Source organism: Dipodomys spectabilis, unplaced genomic scaffold (genome assembly GCF_019054845.1).
Source record: "Dipodomys spectabilis isolate Male_0828 unplaced genomic scaffold, ASM1905484v1 ptg000370l, whole genome shotgun sequence".
Taxonomy (NCBI): Eukaryota; Metazoa; Chordata; class Mammalia; order Rodentia; family Heteromyidae; genus Dipodomys; species Dipodomys spectabilis.
In genome coordinates, this window is record NW_024871047.1 from 645875 (window position 1) to 653835 (window position 7961).

The following is a 7961-nucleotide window of genomic DNA, read 5'->3' on the forward strand; positions in this document are numbered from 1 at the left end:
GCTTGTTCTGTCCATTTGTATGAAAGTAACATCAATTTTGTGCTAGAACACTATTTTAAGGCAAGCATCAACCAAAGTCCTGTAGTTGCACAGTCAAAATGGCTGCAGATACAATCTAGTTCAACAGATACTGTCTATTCAACATCAAAAAACTATGGTTTAACGCACTAAGAATAGCAAAGAAGAATTTGGAAAACCAAAAATTATTAGGTTTAGGGAGAAATGTGGGGAAAAATAGAATTAGAGGGATGTGGAGAAGTAAAAGGAGAGTGAATTTAACCAAGTCCTAATCTCAGAGAGGGAAATGGATTGGACAGAATGATAGGAGAGAGATTAAAAAAAAAAAACAAGAAAGAATGGAAAAACAAAAATTTAAATTTAAAATGTGAAACACTTAAAAATTATGTAAGATAAAGAAATGATATTGAGAGAAGGATAGGATGAGAGGAGGGGAGGTATAGAAAGGAGACATGAAAAGCTAAAAGTAAAAATTCGTTACTTGAAAATTATATAGGTATAAAGAGATAATAGTGCTATTAAAGAATTTAAGCCTAGGAAGTTGTGAATTGGGTAATAAATTTCTGGATTAAATGTCTACCCAATGGGGTATAAGGTCTAATAATTGGCAACGGGTGTATATCTGGTAATGAGCAGAATAGCACTTAAGTCACACAGAAAAGAAAGAAAGAAAAAAGTGAAAAGAATAAAAAAGAACCAAAAGATCAGAAGAGATTTTTTTTAAAAGCACACATACACATATACTCCTAAAATAAAAATTATGAGAGGAAAAAAATTAATAGAAAATAATTTATAAGAAAATAAAAATTAAAAAGTACAAAAAAGAGTTCTTTGGCTTTTTGGGGGGAAGGAGGGAATGGGAAGATCCTGTATCTCCCCTGTGTCCATAACCAGTCTCTTGGTGGAGTCTCTGGTCTGCTTTTGGTGTTTGGTTTTCCTGTGGCTTGATTGGTTTCTTAAGTCTGTTTGAGCAGGCAGAAAAATGCTCTGCATTACCCAGGATTTTGTGATCCTCTTCCTAGGCTACTTCAGTGGGAGGGAGATCTGCTTTGAGTATCACAAAAGAGGGAGATGGTTGTTTCCTCTAGTTTGGAGATGCTGTGATGAGGCTAGGTTCTGGGTAGGGGTGAAGCCTTTCAACAGACAGTAGCTTTTCCCTGAGGAGCTAGCTCCTGTGACACTCACAGAGCCTAGCCTGGAGCCATTCTCAGGGTTTATGTTTACTGAATTTCAGTTAATTGTCTAGGCTGCTTAGGGAGGGGCAGCCTCTGTCTCTGTTTAACCAGAGGAAAAAAATGTCACTCCTTTGGGGGTGGATCTTTCTCTGCCTGAGCTGGGTGACTTTCCCCTGGGTGGAGCTGAGCCTGGCAGGTCAGGTCAGGTTCCTGTGACCTGCTAAATGACTCTTGTTTTCTTCCAAGGCCAGAGTTGGAACTAGCTGCTCAGCAGGGCCTTTGTCAGTATCAAAGATGGAGATTTCCAGTGGTGGGGGAGGGGCAGCCTTCCCTCCTCTGTTCCCTGAGAAGGAGTCAGGATGCCAGGATTGTAATCACACCGGAGTCTTAGTTCCTGGGCCGCCTCTTATCTGCAGGATGAAGCTATCTGCTCCTTGTCAGTTCTTGCTGGTGTTGAGCAGAATCTGCTCACCCGCTGTGTCTGTTGCTTTTGTCTCAGACTCTCTGTTGTAGGTATGGCAGCTATGGCCGCCGCCACCACAGCCAGGGCTACCGGTAAGTGCTCAGATCTGTCTCCTTGCCTGGATTTTCCCTCTCTGGCCAAACTGTCTGTACTGTGATGGTACACTTGGTGTGATTCTCTAGCCTAGGACTGTTCACTGGAACACTAAAACTGCTTTCTATGCAAGAGCTTGTTTAGCCTCCAGCTTCTCCTCCGCCATCTTCCTCTGAACCCCCTAGATTCTTCTTAAGACATAAAACAGGTCTTAATAAGTACATGAAAACTGAAATAATTTCCTATATTTTATCAGATCACAATGAAATACAGATAGAAATAAATAACTAGAGAAACCGTAGAAATATCTGAGCACATGAACTCAAATATTCTCTCTGGAATGCTTAGGGGTCATCAATGTGATAAAAGATTTTAATCAAAACAATTCTAGAATCAAATGAAAATGAACAGAATAAAAATTTGTGACACTATAAAGAAATGCTAAGGCTGGGAACTGGTGGCTCACTCTGTAATCCTAGCTACTCAAAAGGCTGAGATCTGGGGACAACATTCCAAAGCTAGCCTGAGCAGGAAAGGCTATGAGGTTCTTATCTCCAATTGACCACCAAAAACCCAGAAGTAGTGTTGTTGCTCAAGTGATAGAGCACTACCCTTGAAAACAAAAGCTAAAAGACAGTGCCTGGGCCCTGAGTTCAAGCCCCAATACCTACATGTGCCATACCTACCTCAAAAGAAATGCTAAGAAAAAAACTGCAGCTATGAGTACTTTCAATAAATAATCACAGAGGTCTTAAATAAAGAACATAATTATGTCCCTCAAGCTTTTAGAAAAACTAGAATGAGCCAAACAAAAAAGCAGCATATAAGAAAATAGTAAAGATTAGAACAGAAGTTAACAAAATGGAACTAACAGAGCAATACAAAGCATCAATGAAACAAAAAGGTCTTTTGAAAATTTTATAAGATTGAAAAAATCCTCAGCTAAACTATACATAAAAATAGGAAGATTCAAAACGATAAACTTGGAGACAAAAAGGGTCTATCAAGCCAGGTACGAGTGTTGGCTCATGCCTGTTATCCTGTTATTCAGGATAACAGCTTGTTAGCCTGTTATTCAGGAGGCTGAGATCTGAGGATCATGGTTAGAAGCCAGCCCATGCAGCAATGTCTGTGAGACTCTTATCTCCACTAAACTACCAGAAAAGCTGGAAGTAGAGCTGTGGCTCAAGCAGTAGATCATTAGCCCTCGAGCAAAAGAAGCTCAGGGACAGTGGCCAGGCTCTGAGTTCAAACCACAGAACTGGCATTAAAAACAGGAGGGTCTATTAAGAAAAAAACAATATCCGGGTGCTGGGTGCTTGTGACTTAGGCCTATAACCCTAGCTACTCAAGAGGCTGAGATCTGATTGTCAGGATTTGAAGCTATACCAGGCAGGAAAGTCTGTGAGATTCTTATCTCCAATTAACTATAAGAAACCCAGAAGTGGAACTGTGGCTGGAGAGCTAACCTTGAGGAAAAAAGCTCAGGGACAGTGCCTAAGTCCTGAATTTAAGTCCCACAGCCGACAAAAAAAAAAAAAAGGAATTCACAGAATCAATAGAGAATACTGTAAAAAAACTTATACTAAACTGGAAAATGTAAAAGAAACTGATGAATTTCTAGATGTATATGACATACCAAATTGAATGAAGACAATAAAAAACACTTAAATAACAATGATATTAAGAGCGTAATAAAGGGTCTCACAACAACAACCAAGAACTGGATATATTCACTGATAAATTTTTCCTTATCTTTAAAGAACCAACAGCAGGGAAGCCTGTGCCAGTTTTGCTCAGGGGCACCTATGCAGGGAAGACCCAGCCCACAAATGGAACGATCTTCACATGGCCTGATCACCTGTTTTGGTCTGTACTGGACTCAGGGAAGTGTGGGTGGTGACCCACCCTGCCCTTTGGCAGTGAGTCATACCCCTGCCTTCCATCGATTGTGATTCTGGCATCCAGAGGTTAGGAAACGTGAGCCTACTGATCAGATCCAAGTTGTGATGTCCAGCTACTTCAAACATGGCAATTCATGAACTCTGATAATTCCTTAAAGCTTAGCCATTAGGCCTGGGAATGTGGCTTAGTAGTAGAGTGCTTGCCTAGCGTGTGAAGCCCTGGATTTGATTCCTCAGTACCACATAAACAAAAAAAGCTGGAAGTGGTGCTGTGGCTGAAGTAGTAGAGTGCTTGCCTTGAACATAAGAGGCTCAGGGACAGTGTCCAGGTCCTGAGTTCAAGTCCCAGGATTGGCTAAAAAAGCACAGTCATTAGATGTCACAGACTGCTGAGCAGATAGCTGCCCACCTCAGAGTCCAGTTGGAATCTGGTCCTGCCAACATAGTGTGTGCAGCCACTTGCCAGGCAGAAACCCAGCAGTATGAAGTACAGTTTGGACAACTACTGAGTTTTCACACCCATTTTTATTCCCAGCACAGTCATGAAGCGATGCCTTTCTTCTATCTCCCTCCCCTCATCCCTTGTCTACCTCCACCTTAAACTGGTCCAACACAGCCCAAAGAGCACGGTGGAAAGCTTTACAGTCACTTCCATGGAATGTTTCTGCAGAATGCAAGCCAGAAGGATGTTATGGAGCAGCTGCAGACCACACAGACAATCTAGGACATTCTGTCCAACTTCTAGCTTTGAGCATTCCTAGACAATAAGTATGTGGTCAGTCTCCAAGAAGATAATAGCTACAAGTACCTTACTATTCCCAAAGCAACAACACTGTCCTGTGCAAGATCTTTACCAAGCACACCAACTTGGATGTGCAACCTGTTAAAAGGATGGACTAAGAGCTCTATACCAGTGGCAGCTCCTCCCACAGCGAGAGCAGCAGCCTGAAACCCCCAGAGTTGCCCATTTCTATTCTGCAGAATGAGGCTGCCATGGAGGTCTTGGCAAGGGAGTCATGAGGTCTGTCAGGGATAGGCCTCTTCTCATTTCCATTTGCTTCTATGCCTTCTATAACACAGAGCAGCTGTTAAACACGGCAGAAATCTCCCCTGATATCAAACTGCTTGTTGCTAGATTTGACAGCTCGTGCATCAAGCACCATAAGCTGTGCAATTTGTGGTCCAACATACTGAAGTCAGAGCCCCATTACATGGATGCATCCTGCAACCACCTGACTTTTGATACTCTGGAGGTGGAGGAAGAGGAACAGTGTGGGCACAGAGATGACGATATGGTAGGGGCACTGTGGACCAGTATATAGCATGTGGTTCCTTTCAGACAGCTCCGGTTGTTGTCTTTTTCTGAAGACACATCATCAGATACTGCGATCTTGAAAGTTTCACCAACACTGTACCAAAAACAAACCTACCATGTGTGGGACCTGGACATTAGCCCATATAGCCTGTGTTTCACCAGTGGCTCCCATGACTGCACCTCCAGACTGTGATCCTTGGATTGGAAGTACCCCACTGAGGATATTTGAAGGGCATCTGACAGATGTGGACTATGTCATATCTCACCCTATCTCAAACTACTTGTTCATAAGGTCAACCAACAAGACTGTCAGGCTGCAGAGTGCCCATCAGGGGAATTCTGTGTGGCTCTTTACCAGTCATGGCAGCCCTGTACACTCCCTTGCCTTTGTCCTCATGGCAAGTACTTAGTATCTGCAGATGAGGACAAGCATTGAAGCTGTGAGACTTGACCTCTGGGACCCTTTTTAAAGAATTAAGAACTAGATGCTGGTGGCTCACACATGTAATCCCACCCATTCAAGAGGCTGAGATCTGAAGATCATGGTTCAAAACCAGCCCAGGTAGGGAAGTTTATGATATTCTTTTTTTGGGGGAGGGGGTCCGGTCGTGGGGTCTGAACTCTGGGCCTGGGCGCTGTCCCTCAGCTCTTCAGCTCAAGGCTAGCGCTCTACCACTTGAGCCACGGCACCACTTCTGGCTTTTTTCTTTTTGTTATGGGGTGCTGAGGAATCGAACCCAAGGCCTCATGCATGCAAGGCAAGCTCTCTACCACTGAGCCACCTTCCCAGCCCCGGGAAGTTTATGATATTCTTATCTCCCATTAACCACCAAAAAGTCAGAAGTGGAGCTGAAGCTCAAATGATAGTGATAGCTTTGAGCACAACTGCTCAAGAACAGTACCCAGGCCCTGAGTTCAAGGGCAGGAATAGCACAAAACAACAACAAAAAAGAAATTGAGAGGTTACATGGACAACATAACTAGCTTGACCTTCAGCCCAGATAATGACCTAGTGGTCACCTCTGCCTCCATAGACAACTCTATGATGTCTGGGACATCAGGAATACATACTGCAGTGTATTTGCTATAATTTCTCCAGTGAGCTTATGGATGTATACACTACACAAATGAACAATGTCCTGGGTGTGCAGTTCATGGCATGCAACCCCTAGTGACTGGAATCACACAAGAAACCAAGAACACTGATTTTTTTTTATCTTAGTGGCTGTGGACTAGCAAGGCTTAGAAGGCCTCTGGCATACAGAAACTAAATCACTGATTGTGGAAGAGCTCTTCCTTTCCTCCTGAGCACTTATTGCTCAGTATTACGGAAAGAATGATGCCTGAACCCTTGCTTAGAACTAAAGATCAATTGCAAGTTCTCAGAAAACCTGCCTGATCTTATCTTTTCATCTGCCTCTTGTCTTCTCCCTGGCAGGTTTGGCTGGGATAGCTGCAGAGGACTTCTTGGAGCAGCTAAGGCTGGCCATGCCACATGGAAGAAGGCTGGGACAGCAAATAGAAAGGAAGGGATGATCTTGGCAAAGTCTTTCTTTTTTCCAAAGAACAGAGAACAGAGGTGAGTGTGTGTGTGTGTGTGTGTGTGTGTACTAGTATTACAGCTTCAACTCAGGGCCTAACTGCTGTCTTTAAGCTGTTGCACTCAAGGCTAGAACTTTATCATTTGAGTCACACCTCCACTTCCAGCTTTTGATGGTTACTTGGAGATAAGCATCTCACATACTTTCCTGCATGAGCTGCCTTTGAACCATGATCCTTGGACCTTAGCCTGAGTAGCTAGGATTACAAGCGTGAGACACCAACATCCAGTTCTAGGATTTATTATTATTATTATAGAGAAGAGGAAACCTCACCTTGGCAGAGAGGACTTTCGATATTTTTCTTTCATATTTGACCCCTGGCACTGGCTATGCTATTGGAATTTTAAGGCTCAGGGAACTCAGAGCATTTGTGGGCTCAGTGTATGAGAAGAAAGGGAAATCCTGAGTATAGATTGATCATGCTAGAGGACTTGTTTCTGGAAGTGGGTAGGTGAGTTAACTAACATTGGGCTGTTGCAGTGGTGGTGGAAAATATTCTATTCTTGGCTGCTTATCTGTCAGGTAGAATTTTCTCCCCTGAAGAGAAAGAGTAGGACTGGCTGAAGATGTAGCTCAGTAGTAGAGCACTTGCCTAGCACAAATAAGGCCCTGAGTTTATTCCTAGCATGAGCAAAAGATAAAAGGATTAGTCTAAAATAATTTGGGATTAATCACAGATAAATATAGCAATGTTGGATTTCTAAATGAACATTTACTCCGAAGTGTGGTTTTCAGCGTCATTTGCTCCTGTGTGGTTCTCAGTGCCTTTTGCTCCTGTGCTTACCTGTTCCCACCATACACTACAATACATGTCTGATAAACACCTTCTGAATGAATTATGCACATACATGCACATCAGACCATGCTTTATTTTTTAATATATTTTTATTGTGAAAATACTGTACAGAGGGGTTACAATTACGTGGGTAAGATAATGAGCATATTTCTTATCAAGCATTGTAACCTCCTGCTTTGTTTCCCCTTCCCGTCCCTTCGTATCTTACCCCCCCCCCCCCGCCTCCCATCCTCCCCCACCAAAGTTGTAAAGTTCGTTTTTCTACATAACGACTTGTACATCTCATCAGACCATGCTTTAAAGGCAAAGCAAGTTCTAATGTGTAAGAAAAAGATGGAATATTTCTGTATTCTGAAAGTTATTTTGTATTTTGCTTTTTATTTTTAATATATATTTTTATTGTAAAGATACTGTACAAAGGGGTTACAGTTACATGAGTAAGGTAATGAGTACATTTCCTATCCAGCATTGTTACACCATGTCTGTTTTTCCCCTACCATCCCTTCCCTCCCCACCTTCCCAAGTTCCCCTATCTCCAGAAGCTGTAAAGTTCATTTTCAATATAGTGTCTTGTACATGTCATTGTTACAGTGGGT

General features: G+C 42.6%; 1 pseudogene; it reads left to right on the forward strand.

The window, feature by feature from the left end:
• Window positions 1-1708: 1708 nt before the first annotated feature.
• Window positions 1709-6190, forward strand: LOC122096385 (annotated as a pseudogene).
• The last annotated feature ends 1771 nt before the right edge of the window (window positions 6191-7961 follow it).